General features: G+C 32.6%; 1 protein-coding gene and 1 pseudogene across 4 annotated transcripts in view; one reads left to right on the top strand and one right to left on the bottom strand.

Annotated features, from left to right (window-relative positions):
• The window catches only part of SPAG16 (sperm associated antigen 16), a 1,430,359-nt gene that overhangs the window by 621,010 nt on the left and 789,047 nt on the right, over positions 1 to 20,302 (top strand). The window lies entirely within an intron of this gene.
• On the bottom strand, positions 1,855 to 2,623 carry LOC100012741 (non-histone chromosomal protein HMG-14-like; annotated as a pseudogene).

The raw sequence follows: 20,302 nt of genomic DNA, 5'->3' as shown, positions 1-20,302 counted from the left end.
AGAAAGGATACCATTGTCACTGGATGGCAAAGTATGTGTGCATGTGTATGCACAGCGAAGTTGAAGGTGTAAGAAAACTAGAAAGTGGTGTGTGATGGAGAAGGAAGCAGGTTACTAAGGACTTAAAAAGCAAAAGAGGGGATTTCCTATGTGACCTTGGAGGTGAAAGGGAGTCATGGGAGTTTTTGATTCAGAGAAATTGGGGAGAGAGTGATATGGAAAGATCTGTGCTTTATAAAGGAAGAGATCTCTGAGAGCTAATTGGAAAATGGACTGGAGCAGAGAGAGAATTATGGCAGGGAATCACTCCATCAAACTATTATAATAGTGCAGAGATTAGGCAATACAGCTTGTACCAAGCCAGAGGTGGTAAAAGAGGAGCAATGGAGAGAAGAGGGAATGTATAAGAAGGAAAAATAGATGTTTATGTTTATATATATATATATATATATATGTATACACACACACACACACACACACATATATATATATATATATATATATATATATATATAATTGTTGTTGCATAGCTTCTACTAGATGGCCACTGAGGGTACTTGTCCAACTCTTAATACTGTGATTTTGTCACTATTGAATTTGACATACAATGCTTAGTAATAGGAAGTTTAATTGCTGGGACTACATTTCTTCACTAAGAAAATATACTGTGAATTCTTTCTCTGTCTGTCTCTTTTTCTCTGTTTCTTTCTCTCTCTCTGTTTCTCTCTCTCTGTGTTTCTCTCTCTCTCTCTACATATATATATATATATATACGTATATATATATATATGCGCACACACACAGATATATATAATAGGGTTATTAGATCAAGGAAATGCTGTAGCCAAAATATAGAACAAGATGGAGAAATGTAGTTGACATGATAATAGTAGTAGATTTATAAGAACCAGTTGAAATGTTATTTATCTCTGAAATGTGTTGATAATGAATCAATATCAACCTGGAAAAATATATTTCATGCTTTACTTCAAGATGCAGTTTCATAATTTGTCCTATTGGATATTTTAATTGTTAGTTTAATTTTGAACCTAGATAATGTGCTTATGTTTTCACAGTACTGAAAGGGATAACTAATAAACTGGATGATGGAATCCAAAACCAAGAATTTTTTGGCATAATAATAGCCTAAATCTAACTAGATTTAGTATAAATATAGAGACCCATACTTTGATTTAAATAAATATTTACATGGTGAAGGATGCCAGTTATTTTTGTCTTGTGTTAGAATTTAATACATAGGTTACAAAACCAAAATTCTTTTATAATCAAGATTTTGTTAGTTCTTGTTTGGTCACCAGTAGATATACACTATAACTAATTTGTACATTTTAAAAATGCTAGAAAAAATCTAAAAATCATGTAGCTGTAATCCTTTTCTAAACTTTTTTTTCCAGTGACTTTATTACTAAGTTTGAAGGCAACTCTAAAGAGGTTATCAAATACCAGTATCCAAAATATGGATAGGGAATTATATCTTTTACAAAGTAAAATTCCACTAATTCTGTATTTGATAAAACTAAACTCATTATATACATTTTCCAATCTTTTATGGTACATAAACCAAGTTACTAAAAAAAATTGTACCACAACTACCCAAAGATGACAATGTCACACATAGCACACAATTTTGAAAGGAAGATTCAACACCAGGGCAGTTTTATTTAGGAAAATATTATACCAAAAGATAAGATGGAAAACAGATGAATTCAAATAAGATCTTTAAAATTCATGGTCAAAATTCCAAATGGCCAGCTATGCCTCATTTAATGATGTAAAAACTGCTTATGGAATATTAATCAACATTCCTAATCAACATTCTATTAATTTCTGGCCATATTAAAACAAAATACCAACAACCAGTATGTGATTTCAGCTCTTTAAATATGATTCTAAATAAAGTCACTTTAGATTGGCTTACATTTATCTAACTGTTTTAAAAAAAAAATTAATGTGTTGAGGTGGGATTGCCTCCATAAAAATGTGTTTCTAGAGCTCCTAAAAACCTGGCATTTACAAAATAGTTGATAAAAATATTTCTCTGAATTGTATAAGAAGGGAGGTAACAGGGATAACTGTTAAAAGACTTGGAATAAGACGTTATTCAGATTTGGTTTCTTTCTCTCCTGCTGAGTCAGAGACTGGGCCCTCTTCATTTTTAATTTCTCCATTTTCTATGGGTAAGTCTTTTTTATTCTCTTCTTGGTTATTCACTTCTGCTTGTTTTCCTTTTGCTCCTTTTTTTTTCCTTTTGTGTGAACGTTTTTGTCCTCTGATTTATCCTTTCCAGTTTTCTTTTGGGTTTTAGGTTCAACCTTTGCAAGGACTGGTTTAGCTGACAGTCTTACTGACATTCTCTTGGGCTCCTCCCTTCCTTCCCCTTCTGCAGAGTTGACCTTCCTCTTGGGCATCCTGGCTGTGAGTGGGGAATCAGCTAGGTCCCTCTCCTCAGACATGAGCAATCATCTGTGTGAGCCACTTGGATCTCCGGTCCCAGAGAAACGGCTGTGGCTTGGAACTTCTTTTCAAGCAGGGATTCTGGGCCTCGACACTCCTCTTCCCACTGCTGGGCTGCTAGGACTCACAGCAGGAGCAGGATGCCAGTTTTAATGGCAGATCCTACAAAGAAAGATTTAGGATTTGAATTAACTATAATCTTAGTCAACTATAGGACCTGTCTGAAAAATAAAACTAGTAGAGTCAGATACATTATAGGTGTAATGTATATATCTACATTAAGAATCTCTGAATGCATTTAAGTATTGTAGCTATTATGATATTTTGTTGTGAGATAAAACAACATCCACATCATAGAATCAGAGAAATTTAATAATTGGAAGATAATTCAGATGCCATCTAGTCACACCCACCCACACAAAACAATGCATAGATTCATATACACACATATATCAGAGAATATATTTTAATAATCTATTGTAACTAATACATAATGTGTAACATATTGTACATCATATAATGTATATTTGTATACATAATTATTTGTCCTAGTATTCCTAGAAGATATTTACAAGAACTTTCTTGGGTGTATTTTGACTTTCTAATGTGAGAAACATATCAATAAGATCAAGAACAATATTCTCCTCAGAAGATTTTTAATTTTATATATAAAAAGATACAAAATCTAGAAATCCAGACAGCCTGATACATCAGATGAAATATGACAATGACAGACTATAGTAGGACTCTTATCTCCCTTTTTCTGAGCATTTTTTCTTAAAGAAATCTATGAATTCATTGATATGGGGAATTTCTAATGCAGTGACTCTAACAATGCAGAACAGTTGCAACTGCTCTGAAACACAACTCTTAAGAGTTTCCTAGGACACTGAGAGGTGAATTAATTTGCCCATGGCCACATAGTCCATATGTGTCATATGGGTAATATTTCTGAGGTGGGCTTTATCCTTTCTACTATAAACATCTAACAACTCCATCAAAAACGTTTTTAAAACTAACATTACCTGTACTTAATGAGTCTATGTTGACACTTTGTGATCACTGCTTGCTTTTCTAAAATATTCACTAACCATATTTTCAGTATATGTTCTAGAATGCTACTTGGTATTGAAATTAACTTCACCAGATTGTACTTTCTGTAGGAGAGCAAACCTCTTTTCAAACATGTGTGATGATGCACATTGGCTCTCTTGATTGCTTGATTGCTTACCAAATAGGGGAGTTGTTTCTCTTCTGCTCTCCATTAGGGAAACTCTTTTCTAATTGACCAGGTCCAGACCTCTGAGTGTCTATTTTCTACCTAAGAAGGAACTTAGACCTTAATATATATTTTAGACGTCCCCTGATGTTTACAAGTAGAGATTTAACAAAAGCTACATTTGTTGTTATCCAGCAAAACTGTTTAAAGATGGAGAAGGGAATAGAATAAGAGTCTAGATTATAAAGGCAGAGATTACCAAGATGAAGGAATTAGTGATTGGGTTGGGAAGAATGCAATGGGGAATTCTGTGCTGTCTCCATTGGTATATAGATGACTCCATAGGTTAATGAAGTGCTAAAGCTAATGCATACTTTCACCATATCCTAACTCTTTGCTCTATTCAACATTGATGCATATTAATATTTTCCCTCCACGTGATTTTTGGTTTATTTTTATGCAGCTTCATATTTATGTATATTCATGAATAAATACATTTAAGGGATCTTAAAAGCAGTATAAAAGATTTAATCTGTAAATTTGTGGAAAAGGAAATATATGAAAATTATCTCAGAGATTCTTTTATCAGAACTTTTTAATGTTTAACTTGAAACAAAATGTAATAGTATTAAATCTGAATATTTACAAGATACTCTGTTCCTTTAGGAAGGTTATTTTAAAATGATTTAAAAATCTATCTAAAATCACAAATGCGGTTTTGAACAATAACAGTCTGATCTTTTCATAGTTGGCAAAATTTTTATTTGTTGCTTTGTGTATTGATATTTGAGTCTCTGGTCTTTTCTCAAATAAGAATTAGAAAACAATGGCAGTTTAGTAAGATTTTTCAAAGAGATAATAAATTATCAGTGATCTTTGCCACATAATGTCCATAAAGTTTACATGCCTGGAAATTCCAAGTTAGCTAATTTGTTTGTTATCAATTTTACCAGCACCCATCAGCTCTAAAGTAAAAGTCAGCATTGTTTTTGTTTTCATTTCAATTATTTTATCTTTTAATTAATCAGTGTTGTTTATGTTTTATTCTTTACTTATGTACCTCTACACTTTTTGAACTGTAATTGCATTTAAATGCATTTTCTTAAAGAAAACATACAGGCAATTTTTGATTTCACTTACTGTTCTGAAGCACCTCAATTAGGGACATCCATGGTGTGAATGTTAGGAAAGAGTATCTGATCTAGACATTAGCTCCCCCCTCCTTACTCCATAATGTGACTTTGGATAATATGTGTCATCACTCAGCTGATATTTTCTTTTCTTTTTTTTTCTTCTGAAAACAATGGCGTTAGGTTATATTGTCTTTTTGGTCCTTTCCAGGTTCAAATAGTAAATCCCCCCCTTATATAATCAAGGTTTATTTCTATATACTATGAATTAATCATTTAATAGCATATAAATGGCTAGAAAGCCAAAACTGAAGACCATATGGCATTTTTGAGGAATTTGTTTCCTGACAATTTTTTTGTATTTCATCTGTCAAAGGTGTTTTAGATTTCAGTTTTTCTATGAGTTTTCTCATTTCTTTCTGAAAAATCTAGTTTCAAACCTACTTCACACTTTTATACACAGTTCACTAATAAGATTATATAATTTTAATTGGTTTTATTATAATTTAAATTATAATTTTTTATTAATGTCTTGTACAAGAAACAAAAAAGAAAGGGGAAAATCACTTCAGCAAAACTATTCAACACATTCTTTGAGTCTGACAGTTTAGTCAGTTTTTCACATCCATAGACCCTCCTCCATGCTGTAGTGATTTTAATTGGTGATTTATCAATAAAACTTATAATGCAGAAGGTCCTGTTGGTATCTTCTTTCCAGTACAGATTTAACTCTTTTATAAATTTTATTTTTCCTACAATTAACAACAATGAAAAAAATAATTTCTACTTTTCTCTCTACTATCCACACATATTTACATATACACAACCATATTTGTGAGGATACACATATTTTTCAGGAAGAGGTAGAAAATGGTTTTGGTTGTTAATAGAAAAAGATATTTAAGCTATTTTAGACTTCCTTCAAGTGGCTAAAAGTATTCTGGCTTGAACATACCTTTTCATCCTTTTTTACTAAAGCTCTTTTCTACATATTTCATGTTACAGACAGTCCAGACTACAGCAGACTATTTCCAGGCACTTTCATTATGTGTGTGAATGTATGTGCATTGAAGACCTGTGTTACAGGTCTTCAATGGATTCCTTCCTCATCTACACTTCTTGAAACTTTTTCTTTCTTTCCTGTCTTATTTCTTTTGGGCATTCCTTGATCCTGTCAGTTAGAGAAGAGATCGCTGCTTTCCCAATCTCCCAAACTTTGTGTTTGTTTTCTCAGGCATTTTGTTCCTTCTAACTTCTGTTTTGATGATTTGGATAGATGATTCACTCACTGAAATGCTCCTTGAGAGCAAATATGTATTACTTTTCTTTGTATCCTGAAGCAATCTTGGGAATATTTTAGATGTTTTGTATATATTTGTTGATTAGAATTGAATATTTCTCAAATATTTAGCATATAATGTTTGCAGTTTTTTTTTTCATAGAATCCATCTATAAGGTTTTTCTAACTCATCTTCAATTTAAAACCCACCTATCCTTATCCTGTCTCATGGCCCATTAGAGGTTCTGTAACTTCTCAGTGCCATGTGCTTAAAATACAAGGATATTTTCAGTTAAGGTTACAATATTGTTCATAACTATTCATTCTATTCCAATTCAGAGAATTAAAATATGAGGGAATTATTTTGATCATTATCTGTGGTATTCTAAAAATAACCTCAGAGTTTAAGCTGACATGAATTAAGTTAACAGAGGCAACAAAACTCTGATAACATGTCTTATTGGCATCTTGATTCCATAAGAACTAATTCAAGTGGTGGAATTGTATGGGGGATCAAATATGCACATAGTATACCTTAATGCACATATTGGTAATTAGTGAATCAAGTAGGGGAGCCTCTATTACTAAAACAATATCATTGAGTGATGGTTTTGTGTTTTCAGGCATATTCAGACCCCTTTTCCTTTGCCTCTGCCATCTCTTCCTTTTTTCTTATTCCTTCCTTTTTGTTTCCCTGGATTTTCTTTTTTTTTACCATATTTTTCTTCCTCCTATAAAAACATAAGGATCTTCATTGTTTTTCTTCAGTCATTTCAGTCCTGTCCAATAATCTGTGACCCTATTTGGGGTTATCTTGGCAAAGCTACTAGAATGATTTGTGATCCCTCTCTAGCTCATTTTCTATATGAAGAAACTGAGGCAAACAGGTTTCAGTCACTTGCCCAGGGTCACATAGTAAGTGTCTGAGGCCACATTTGAACTCAGAAATATGGATCTTCCTGGCCCCACTCTATCTACCATACCACCCAGCTGCCCGTAAAGATCTGCAATTGGGAAATCAATGGTCAAAGAGAATTCCATGAACAACATTGAATGTCTATTAGGCTTAATGGTGTGCTCTATTTAATCAATTCTTGATAGTTCCAGATTTCTAATATATTTAATATATTATCTCTTCTTATATTTTTCCAGATTATATGTTGATATAATTTTAATAATCATTTTCTGAAATTTTGCAATCCATCTTCTCTCTCTTTCCTTTTTATCCCTCCTGCTCCCCAGGATGACAGGTAATATTAAAGAGGTTGTAAATGTGTTTCCCAAGTTGTGGGAAAAAACATTATTTACTCTAGAGAAAAATTCATTAAGAAAGTAAATTGAAAAATGGTTCCCTTCAATATGCATTCAGACTACATCAGTTCCTTCTATCATGAAGGAAAGCCTTTTTCATCATGAGTCCCTTGGAGTTATCCTGGATCTTTGCATTACCGATAATAGTTGTCATTCAGCATTGATCATCATACAGTATTGCTATCACTATGTACAATGTTCTCCTGGTTTTGCCTACTTTACTTTGTATCACTTCAGTGATCATAGTGTCAAAAATTGCAAATTTTTAAAAGTCCTATATCTTTACTTTGGGAATGTTTTAATACCAAATTATTGATACTAATTCATTATCTAAGTGACCACTTATTAAATGTTAAATTCAAGTTCAGCAAACATTTTTGTTATTGTATATAAAATACCAGATTTATGGTTGAGGATAGCTTAAAGGATATAAACAAGTCTCAACTTCAGGAAGCTTGCAAAATAAATAATTGTAAACAATGTTTGATAAATACTAGAAACTGAAAATATAAGAAAGCTTGTGACTGAAATACCACATTTACAAAGTCTGGAAGATTTTTTTTTCTTTCGATACCCTTCATATTATTTTAGAGAAATAAACAAGAAATTCAGTATCACTGGGATATTAGTAATCAAATATTGTTACTAACAATTTCTATATATTTCCATTTTTATTGCTTCAGAAAGCCCTATAATTCGACTCATTTCAACAAACACTTATTAAATTAATTATCTGTACCATGTATAATAACATTATAATAGTTACTCATCTTTCTCTTTTTAAAATAAGTGTATTTTATAAGGAAAAATGAAATAAAGACAATTTCCCACATTAACTAAAAAGTACCCTAGATTGAAATTAGAAAGTAATCTTCATCTGCTGATGCATCCTCATCCCACTGATTATATTTGCTGCTTCTTTGTCAGAGGTTGTGCTTGTCATTTTAGTGAATATGCATGGCATTAGACTAAAATAATCAAAAAAGAATTCATAGTTCAACAAGTTCACATACATATTTCCTTCCTTTGATCTTATTGCAATGTGTCTCTTTTATACCTAGCCTGATCATCATTAGTCAATAGGTATAACTCCATGATCAGTTTGAATTCAGTGAACTGAAAACACACAGTGCATAGCATGTGTACAGTTTTGTTGGCTTTGTGTTTTGCTTAGTATACTGTAGTTAAAATTTTTTGAGCCAAATTTTTTTCTTAAGTTGCACTTTCTCATCTATATCTATCAGTGAGTTCACAGAAAACAAATGATTTCAAAATGACTTTTGTTTCATTAACTTTTCATTTCCTGTCCAAGAATACCATAAAGCATGGATTTGTTTGAGGATTGGGGTAAATTGATTCTTGGTCTACATGTATTTAATTGATATGGAAAATAGAAAATAATAATTTCATTATTTTTTTCTGTTTCCTTATAGTATCCTCAAGATCATTCTTTGGAGTTTTAGTATGTTGGATTATTACATTTTATTTTATTATTATTAAATTGTTAAATCATTATTTTTATTTTTATTATTAATTATCCCAAGTTATTGTACCCTTTCACATAAGTCATATATTTTAGTTGCTGCTTACCTTGTACAATTGGTGTTACATATATCTCTAGTGTGTACTTTCTTTAAACCCATGATTAAGGTCCTTCATGAAATAATCCTGATAGCTGAACTATGAAAAGATCTTCATGAAAACAGATTTATTTCAAACCTTTGATGAAATTTTGTGAATTTTTTTTATCAGAAAGGTAATCTAGTTTGGAGGATTCTCTCTTGTATTTTATTAAAATCACCATACATCTGCCACATATTTAAATCTATGGGTCTTTCTGCCAAAATGGCAAAAGGAAAAGCAAATTAGTTTAGTCTAACAGAATTTATGTTCACCCTCAACAAGGTTTTGTTTCTATTGCTTTGCCCTAGATACTCTTCTGTTTCTAAACCCCAGACTGTGAGCCTGACCTAAGTCCCGATTGTTCCTTGCTTGACAATTTCCAAAACCAGCATGACATTGAAGAGAATAAATCAAGTAGCCCCAGTATCCTATACCCTTATAGACAATTTTATGTAGGTAATCAGTCAAGATGACCAATGTACTTTTAGGACACCTCTTTCTTTCTTCTAATACATAAGTACTGATTTGCTTTTCCCTCAAAAGTGATATAAAAATGTTGGCATCAATTTGGTATATGTACATATCTATATGTATGTAAATATATAAGTAAAATGTGTAGCACAGAACAAACTCCAGTGCAATTACAGAGACCAGATTTAATAAAATTTAGACCAAATTATCAGCAAAATATTTATCTGAAACTAGCATCAGAAATCTGGAGGTTCTTGTTTAGGAAAAAATGTCAAAACAAAAAAGTGTCTAGGTCAGAATTACAAAAGATCAAAGTGAAGTTGCCAAGCCAAAGTTAGCATAATGGAGAACAGAAACATTTCTAATTCAAAATTACAAACTTTAAAGTTCAAATTCACATGGGGAAAAGCAAACACCATTGAGCAGGCTGAAAGCATAAGGTAAAGACCCACGTTACCAGCTAAGTGTCTGAGAGTCTCAAATACTCAGCTACTTCTGGTAATGTATTGTCACATTCTTCATCTAAAAATGATTTATGTGCTGTCTCCAGATGCATATTCTGCCTGTTCCTGTAGCAGAATTCTGATAATATCTACATGAGTAACTGATTTGGAATCTTTACAACCAAAGCCATTCAAAAGATTTTTGTCAAGTGATGGTTAAGAAAAAAAATCATAATAGTTAAATTCTATTTTCTGGAGCATAAGTACCTTAAGAAATAGAACTTGAGAATAAATAAGTAGAAATTAAAACTTGTGTATGCAAAAGCTAAAAAAGGAGTGACATCTGAAAATTCATTACCCTTCCAAATGGCTGGAAAGGGTTCATCCTTGTAACTGAGAATGAAGGAAGTGCTAAAAGAATTCACTGGGATTTTGAGGGCTAAGAATTCAAAGATCTAAATGCTTGAAAGTTCAACTAATCATACTGAAGGAGTATGGATTAGAGGACATTTTTAGATTCCATTTCTCTATCCCAATAGTTCTTATATATTTAATTAGAAATACCTACTCTGATAGCAATGCAGTGTTTGTATGTCCATCTTTTCTTACAGTTCTACACCATTTAACATTTATTTTATCTTATCTTCTTTGTCAGTTTTATGGGTATGAAGTAAAATTTTGTTTTAAATTGTACTTCTTTTGTTATTTGTGATGGAAAATATTCATTCATATGATCATATGATTACTTATAGCTTCCATTTCTTTTTGAAAACTTACTTTTACTTTTTTGACTGCTTATCCATTAGGAAATGGCACCTATAAATTTCCTTATTTGTGTTAAATCCCTATATATCATAAATATCAGACACTTATCAGATATTTGATATAAATATTCCCCCAATTAATTTCCTTATAATTATAACTTTAATTGATTTTATTCAAGTATTTAAAATTATGTAATCATATGATCTATTTATCCTCAATGATCTCTTCTAAGCTTTGTTTAGTGTAATTATTACTGTAAATATGCTTGTGCAATATGCTTCCTTTTATTCTGACCCTTGGTCCTTGATACCTGGGGTTTTTCTTCTTAGAATTCTTGTAGTCTTTTTTTCTTTGGTATGTTGGCAGTTTGACAGTCAAACTTTTAGATATGTTAAGTTTGGGCTTTACTTCAGGTAATAATCTATAGAATTTTTGTGTTTTAACTTTGCTCCCTGATTCTAATAGTTATGAGCAGTTTTAATTTATTCCTAACCCAGGTTTTCTATTTTATCATGGTTTTCAAAAATCCTTGACTCTTAAATTACTTCTGTTTGTTTTGTTTCCTTGGCCACTTGATTCTGATACGACATATGTTCTATTTTTGTTTTTATTTGATTTTGTTTTTATAATTCTTGTAGAAGTGAATATTTCTCTTTAATCCTTTATTAGTATATTAATTATTTGTTTAATATTTTCTATCTTCATTTCCAAACTGTTGGAGGACTTTGTGGTATAATGAAAAGATTACTAGATTTGGTGTCTGAGGAGTTATGTTCAAAATCTCCTATTTAACCTTGTCAAGTTCCATTAACTTCCTTAAGTCTCAGTTTTCTCAGCTGTAAAAGAAGGAGTATATGAGATCTTTCTTATTTTTCTAATATATTCAAAACAGCTGTTTCCAGTTGCATTAAAACTTGATGAAGGTTTTATTTTTACTGTCAACTATCACATTTTATACATCTTTTGAAATAACTACTTGTGCTTTCAAAAAAAATTAGTTGTAAGAAGTTGAAGATTTAGGAAAGCCAAATTCCCTGGCAGATAGTGAAAGAGATGATCATTTTTAGAATAGGAAGATTATCCTATAAACACTTGAGCCTGCATCTCTAAATCTCATTCTAAAATACATAGTTTAAAAGAACTATTCCCTCTTACATACTATTCTCCCAATATTTTTAGGTAAGTTGCTATGAAAATTAGAAAGAAAAAAAATTTTAAATATGTATCATTAACCTCTCTATAAATTTTCTGACCCTGTGAAATTGGAGGAAATTTTTTTAATGAAATTATTTAATTATTTGACTTTGGCAAAAAATAACATTATACTTTTTGAATTATTGGAATAAAATATGTCAACTGTGGAAGTTCATTTATTATTTGCATTATTCATTCACTTCTACTCACCAGTGTATGGCCCTTATATTGAATTATGTAAAAGGCCCTTCCCTTACAAATAAATTCTTTGCTCTTCAGAGATGGCTGTCATCTACATATTTGAGCATTCTTATCCAAGTATCCTACTCCACATAGGTCCTGTCCATACAAAAGAAGAATCTGGGCACAGAAAAAAAATGTAACTGAGCACAAATTCAACTGTCTGACTTTTCAACCTCGCTTTTTGACTTCTGCTTAAACATTACCTTATTTAGGCTCTTCTTTGCCTTCTAACATTCCCACAATGTCTTTACATTTCAGTGATTTTTATCACTATATCAAGGATCTCTTGTTTTCTTGGTACAAAAACACCGGACAATGTCAATTTCTATCCAGGTATAACTTAAGAAGTAAAAATTTACCTAATTAGTCTAGGCATTGAGAAAGGAAGAACTCATGCCCAGGTCATCCTAATTCCATTTCTAGCACTCCATAGCCCAGGGCTGCCCTGGGAATTAGCACTGCCAGCATCCAAATAGTTTCTGGGAAAGAAGTAGACCTGCACATATGCAGCATTTTACAAAGTTTTAAGCATGGCAGTTGTCACCCACAGAAAGTACTGCTCATGCAGTTCCATAGGCAAAGCCATAACAAGAATGCCATTTATAGTGCAGAGTTTTTTTTGGCTATTTTTTCATTAAACATTCATATTTTCCCTCTTGCCTCTCCCCATCCATGGAAGAAAGGGAGGAAAAGGAGAGATGGGAAAGAAAGGAAGGAAGAAAAGTAGGGAGGAGGGAGAAAGGAAAGAACAGAGTGAGAAGAAAGGAAGGGAGAGAAAGAAGAAAGGGAGGGAGAGAGGGAAGAGGAAATGAGGAAAGGAGGGAAGAAGGAAGGAAGATAAAAGAAAGAAAAGAATCCATGTCCTTAAGTACAGTTAGACCTAATATATTCCCACATTTTGTCCAAAAATGTGTTTCTTATTCCACATATTAGCCCATCATTGGTTTGTCATGAGAAAACATGAGATCAAAATTTTTCTTTATCAGTTTTCTGGAATATTTGGCTGATTATTTAGCTGACCAGAGCCCTTAAATCTTGCATAATGTTTGTTTAAAAATTATTGACAGAATATAAGTTGTTGTTGTGATTTTACTCATGAGCCTCTGTATCATTTCATACTGGGCCTTTGTTATTCCTAAAATTTACTTTAAGCCACCCTGGGAAAGACAGTGTCTGTTGGCAAACTGAATAAATCAGTAAAGTGAGATTCAACTTTGAAATGATAATAGTAATAATAATAGCTAATGAATAGCACCATGCTCTGTTCCTTAAAATGATATCCCATTTTATCCTCACAATATTCCTGTGATGTAGGTATTATTATTATCCCTATTTTACAGATGAGGACTTGAAACAAACCAAAGTTAAGTGGTTTGCTCAGGGTGACAAAGCTAGAATGTGCCTGAGGCCAGATTTAAACTTAGTTCTTCCTAATTTCAGACCTGGCACTCTGTTCATCATCACATCTAACAAATCTAAATTTCATCGGTGTTCTAAGTGTACACTTGTGACAGTGCTTTCATTATGATACTAGATCTCAGCAAGTCTTACTCAAAGTCCCACAGTACTCATCGGCAATATAAAGAGAGCATCAACCTGTCACTTAACACTGTTAGCACCACTGAAGGAGTGGGTAAAAGTGGCAGAATTCACTGGCTCAGAAAGGTCTCTGTGCCCTCTGTGAGACAAAGCAAAAAAAAAAAAAAGATATGATGCTAGTGTAGAATCAAGTCCCAAATTAAAGACTATAAAATAGTTATGATGTTACCTTTCTATGTGTCTATGAAAGGGATCACAGATATTTTATGTAGTTGTAGAAATAGACTAGAAATTTACATAGACATTTTATATCTCAAAATATTTAAATTAAAAATGTCAAAGGCACAGTATGTATATATTTAAAGCACATACCATGAATACTTAGATTATGCTGATTTCTAGAAGGAGATACCTTGTCAGCAGGCATATTTCTCAAGTCCCTTCCATTTCAAATGAAATAAGCTTATTAGGATTTAAAGGTGCAAGTGATCAGCAGGGGAGTTAGGGCTAACCTTTGCCATGTTGAGAAGCAGAAGAAACACCCAGATCAAAGAAGCAAAGATTTTCTCCCTATTCTGTCTGTTCTGATACCTTTGGAATGTGGTACTAACTTTAGTTCTGGATCCTCTAATTTAGAAAAGATGAAGAAAATCTGTAGGGTGCTCAGAGGAGGACTACATGATTTATTCCCAGGAGCTTAGGCAGCCCAGAACACACACCACTGGAATATATACTGGGGACATTTAGCCTGGAGAAAATAAAACTAAGGGGATAGGAATGGAGTGTGATTATATTCTTCTAATATCATGAGAAAAAGAAAGCTTTTTTTTTTTTTAACCCTGGACCCAAAGCACCAAAAAGAAATCATGGTTAGAAGCTGCAAAGAGGCCAATTTAGGCTTAATCTTAGGAAGAAGATCCTAAGTGAAGATCAAAACTGAATGTACTGGCTTGGGATAGAAGGACTCTATGACCTCTATAGAGGTCATAGGATCATAGTAGTGTTCAAGTATAAAATACCCCCTTCTTGAAAGGGATTTTTATTTAGGTACTGGTCACAACAGATAAAATCCAAGATATACTTTCTTTGGTTATATGATACAATGAAGACTGAAGTTATTTAACATCTTCTCTAACTAGTTAATGTAGCAATCTATCAAGAACACCTGATTAATTTGAATGAAATTCTATCTGGATGACATCAATGTCTCCTTATTAGACTTAGAATATCCAACCATCCAATCTAATTTTCTTCTTCCTCTATGTTTAATAAGTCCATAAATACCAATGTAAGAACTACAATTGAAACTATTCTAGGCAGGAAACAAATTCAGGACACAATATCTTAGTCAAGAATGTATTAATAAAACAATGTCTTCTTATCAGCAAAGGTACATTTTGTAGCTATCTCTCCCCACTTCTACCTTTTTATATTCCCCTTTTTCATTTCTAAAGAACAGACTCAGAGACAAAAATGAATTTTCTGACAACAAATCAGAAACATTTTTTAATAAGGAAGCCTTGACAGAAGTTTGATGAAAGGGAGTGGGTGCATTTTTTAAGTAGTTATGAATGTTGCATGGTAGGGTAACTAAAAAAAGAGTCAATCAAAATAAAGATTGACTGGAACTACAATTCCATATGAAGGGGCAGTAGTGTTGTGCCCTAGAATAAAGACAGAACACGGTTTGAGAACCAAAGGTCCAGAAATATTTTTTAATATATACTTTATAACTATTTCAAAATCTTTGATTTCTTTTGAAATCATTTGTATTTTATTTTAGGTATTTAAAAACACTATTCTGAGAAAAGTTTCACAGATTCATCAGACTGTCAAACAAGACCATCACACACACACACACACACACACACACACACACACACAACACACACACAAATGTAAAAATACCTGCTTTAGCTAGAGGACCTGGGTCCAAATCCTGACTCTGTGTGACTTTGAAAAGTCATTTAACTACAGTAGATCTCAGTTTCTTCATCTTTAAAGTGAAGCAATTGGGCTAGCTGATCCAATGGTCCTATAATTCATATTTATATTTTCAAAAATCTTTAAATATATTATCATTTTATATACATCAAGTATGTAGTTATTCGAGGGCAATTAGATAGCTTGAAGGATAATCCTGGAATGAGGAAGACCTGATTTTAAATGGGCTCTTAAGCACTTACTAACTATATGATATTGAGCAATTATCTCTTAACTCTTAACTTCTGTTTGCTTTGATCCACTGAAGAAGGAAATGGCAAACCATACCAGTTTCTTTGCCAAGAAAACCGCATGCACAGTATAATCCATGGAGTTACAAAGAGTTGGACAGGACTGGACAACACTTATTTGGGGAACAAGGAAGAAGTCAGCAATCAAATGTAAATGATAGATTTGCTTCTGCTTCTTGCTGACTATTTTGTTTCTGAAAAAGAATAGTTGTGCCTACTTTAAAGCAATTTAAGCAAATTCACCTGCTATCAACCATAAGCTTCTAAAATAAGGAAAGGGGATAGATAGGGTCAAGAAGAAAACATTTTAATGTGAGAACAGTTCAATGCATGTCTTCAGAGTGTCCAAGTGTCTGAGGTTAATAATAATCTCATTTGAAGTGTTTTGAGATGGTATTACTCATTGGCAAAATGAAGATGAATCATGTTACATAAATGCTGTTATTTTATTAATATTTAAATCCCATAAAACATAGGAGCTTACTTTAAGAAACTCTTATCCATAGGAAATCATTCTTTATATATTACAAAATTCCAAAAATACATCTTTTCAGAGGTTAGGGCTGAAGAGAATGTCATAATAAATATGGTATACCTCTATTTTCAATTTGTCATAATATTTAACAAAAAAGTGATAATAAATGAAACTATTATAAATTTCTTCATATGTTTTCTTTAAAATGTCTTTATTCAACCTGGAATATTATTCTTTAAAGATAAAACTAGAGGTCTTTTTCCTATGTCCCTTTTCTAAAAATTGAACATAAAAATCTACAGATTTTGCAGCTTATATTACCTGTATATAACCTATTCCTGTTGGTGAGGTATGTGGAAAAGTCTTCATTTAGTAGTTGATATTGAGTATTTTAAAAAAGTTTTGAGAACTAGGACCAATTATCCAGAGACATTCAAATAATTAGTATAGATCTATCAAAGACTTCTACTCAGAACCATGTATCAAGAGTTAGAAGTATAGTATTTCAGAACTTTAGGCTGGAAAGAGACCTCAGAGATCATCTAGCCTAACCCCCTTATTTTAATTGGAATCCTGATCTCTCTATAACTCTTCAGTATTTAGTTAAGAGTCATGATTTGTTGATCTCCTTTCCTTTTTCAATTCTGGGCTTACTTAATTGCCCATTCTTTTTTTTTAAACCCTTACCTTCTGTCTTGGAGTCAATACTGTGTATTGGCTCCAAGGCAGAAGAGTGGTAAGGGCTAGGCAATGGGGGTCAAGTGACTTGCCCAGGGTCACACAGCTGAGAAGTGTCTGAGGCCAAATTTGAACCTAGGACCTCCCATCTCTAGGATTGGCTCTCAATCCACTGAGCTACCCAGCTGCCCCCTTAATTGCCCATTCTTAAGGTTTGTTGAAGATACATGTCTTGACTGACCAGCCTATGGAATGCTCATTTATCTAAATAGCATGGTCTGGACAATAATTATTCTTCATTCACTTTGTTTTTCCTTATGAATGTTTCAACAATAAACTTTTGGGGGATTATGGCTTGAGAAGGTTCTACAAGGCTCCTGACCATGATGAAATCAGAACATTATCTTCTACAAAAATACATCTGAAAAAATTTCATTGCCTCTAGGGAAGCTTACTTCTTTTATAATCTGTAGTATACATCTTTGGAACAATAGCAAGCAATGTCGGTGAGCATGTCTTCCTGTTTATGTCTCTGTTAATAGTATTAATCAGAAGATTATTAACAAAGTAATTAGTTATTACACCTTTAAATAAATCTATGTTTTTTCAATACACTTGATTGGAGGAGAACCATTAAGGTAGTCATATTCTGGATAAATGTTTAACAACCAGGCTCTTAAAGGAAAGTATGCACACACACTTTTAAGTTTAATCAGTAGTGTTAACACTTTCCTAAGTAGAGATAATCAACAAAATAGTAAATTAAGCCATGATTTGTAGCAATTGCTGAATGATGAGGACAAAGAGGAGGTCATGGTTTTGGCAATTAAGAAATCAGTGGGAACTTTAGTAAGAGCAATTTAACTTGAGTGATGAAGTAAGAAATCATATTTCATATGGAGAGTGAGAAGAAGAGAATAAGTTGAGGAATGGAAAATCAAATGTAAACAGGGTATTTTTAGGAACTACACAGAGAAACAGAAGAGATACATAGAATGATAGCTGGTCGACTGATAAGGTCCAATAGTAGAGAAGAAATCTATAGGGAGAGAGAGAGAGAGAGAGACAGAGAGAGAGAGAGAGAGAGAGAGAGAGAGAGAGAGAATTATAAAATTATAACGTGGGAGAAGATTTAAGGGAATGAAATCAAGAGGAGGTTTGGCATTCAGAGACAGGAGTGGTACTGGAGCACAGAAAATCTATTTAATAAAAACTTCAGCTACTTTATAGTTTAGAGCACTGGAATTCTGCTTTGAGCTAAATGAGATTTGAGGCCATGTTATTTAATAAATTAACAAAAAGAAATAATTTGGATTATAAGGTTTGCTTGATTTAAAAATTATGATTTGTAAGATAATTTTTTGCTTATATACAAACCTTTATATCAAATGCATGATTCTGTTTCATATCATGTTCTGTACATTTAATTTAGGGATTTCCTGAGGCTTTCAACACTTAAATGAGATCAGTAAAGAACAACCAAAATCGAAATGTGACCTTATGAAAACAGGAAAATCAAAAACCCAACACATTACTGGGCACACAGTGTAGGTATTTAAGAGATACTTTAAAAAAATGAAACAAAAAGCATCTACCTCCTTCTGAAGTAATATATTACAATAATTTCAGTAATGTATAGGATCCATTTTTAGCTTAGATATCTGTAAAAGAAGTAGATTATTTTAGAAGGAATAATATGTAGTCAATGAGTGTTTATGAAAGCACTGGTTTATGGTTGCCACTTTGTGGATATCAAGCCCTTTACATCTATGCCTTCCCTTTGGACCATGTCATTCTTTATTAGCACCTTCACTAATAAAAGAAAGAATAGGGATAAACAAAATAAAAAGTTTGACCTATGTTTCAAAACTAGAGTTTTCTCATACATTCAATGCTGTGAGATTCTCTCTAAAATCTCTATGGCTCATGTATTCCCAGGAGCTCTAGAAATGTCAGCATTAATAAACCTAGGATTTCCTAAAGAATGAGAAGGATCCTTTGATCTTCTACAAACATCCTGAGTAACAAGATATAAAATGGAGGAAAGTATTTGTTTAACCAAACAAAAACACAAAGAACTCAAACCTGAGCCCATGAATAATCAAGAAAACAAAATCTGTTTAGCAGGTCCAACATTTACAAGAGAGCTTTATAATATAGTATCACCCTATATACTAAACTATCTATGAAAAAGAACTAAGGGCTAAGGTATCCCTCAGGGTCCACTACAAGGAAGAAGAATTTGGGTTTTCTGAAAGTCAAACAACTTTTCCCTTTAGTGAGTTGCCCTGTCACTAAGAACCTATAAAACACTCTCCCCTTGTTGTATGACTGAATAGGTTCCTCATAAAAGAAGAAAACAAGTTTGCCAGGGAGTCAAGCATAGTTAAAGTCATGGCTCATATCACTAGGGAAGCAGAGTCCCCTGACTAATGGATAAATTGCCTCGAGGACACCATCAATAAGTTCTGAATCACAGTGAGATCATATAAACAAAAACTCATCTCAAAAAATTTTAATTAAAGTTTTAATAATAGAAGGAAGGGGAGAAATATGTCAATGATTCAAGCTCCCCTCCCCAACATTTCTTTTTAAGCAGAGCTCTATTCAGCATCTGTGAGTATCCATCCCCAGATCCACACACATCCACATAAATACACAACATATATAATCAATATCCATAGTTCTATATACAGGGTGGAATTGACTATGTTTATATATATATATATATATATATATATATATATATATATAATACATACATACACATACACATACACTGACATAACAGAAGACTTGTCTATTTAAACATTTGTTCTTGGCATTTATTTGTCTTTCTTGCAAACCTTCAATGCTCCAGAAATTAATTTATATGTAAGACAAATGAAGAATTATTGTTATGTTTGTGTCAAGCATGAATGTTGATATATAAAAATGATGATGCCTTTGTCAGTATGAACCACATTAGTATGCCCATCAGGGAGTGAGAAATTCTCTGTACAACTTGATAGAGCTTTATTCTTTTACAGAGACCTTGTTTAAAGCATATTATTTTTTCAGAGAGCATAAAAATATGCCAGATATTGAGATGTAATTCATGATTGTTTGGGATCTTTTCTTTTCCAATGTCAATAACAATGCAAATTTAGCTTTTGGTCCTGCCACTAGATGGCAGGCATGGCCATAGTCAAGATGGTGTGTGTGTGTGACTGGTGAGGCATCT

The sequence above is a fragment of the Monodelphis domestica genome, chromosome 8 (assembly GCF_027887165.1).
Source record: "Monodelphis domestica isolate mMonDom1 chromosome 8, mMonDom1.pri, whole genome shotgun sequence".
Taxonomy (NCBI): Eukaryota; Metazoa; Chordata; class Mammalia; order Didelphimorphia; family Didelphidae; genus Monodelphis; species Monodelphis domestica.
Note: the sequence above shows the minus strand (reverse complement) of the source record. Positions and strands in the feature narration are given on the sequence as shown.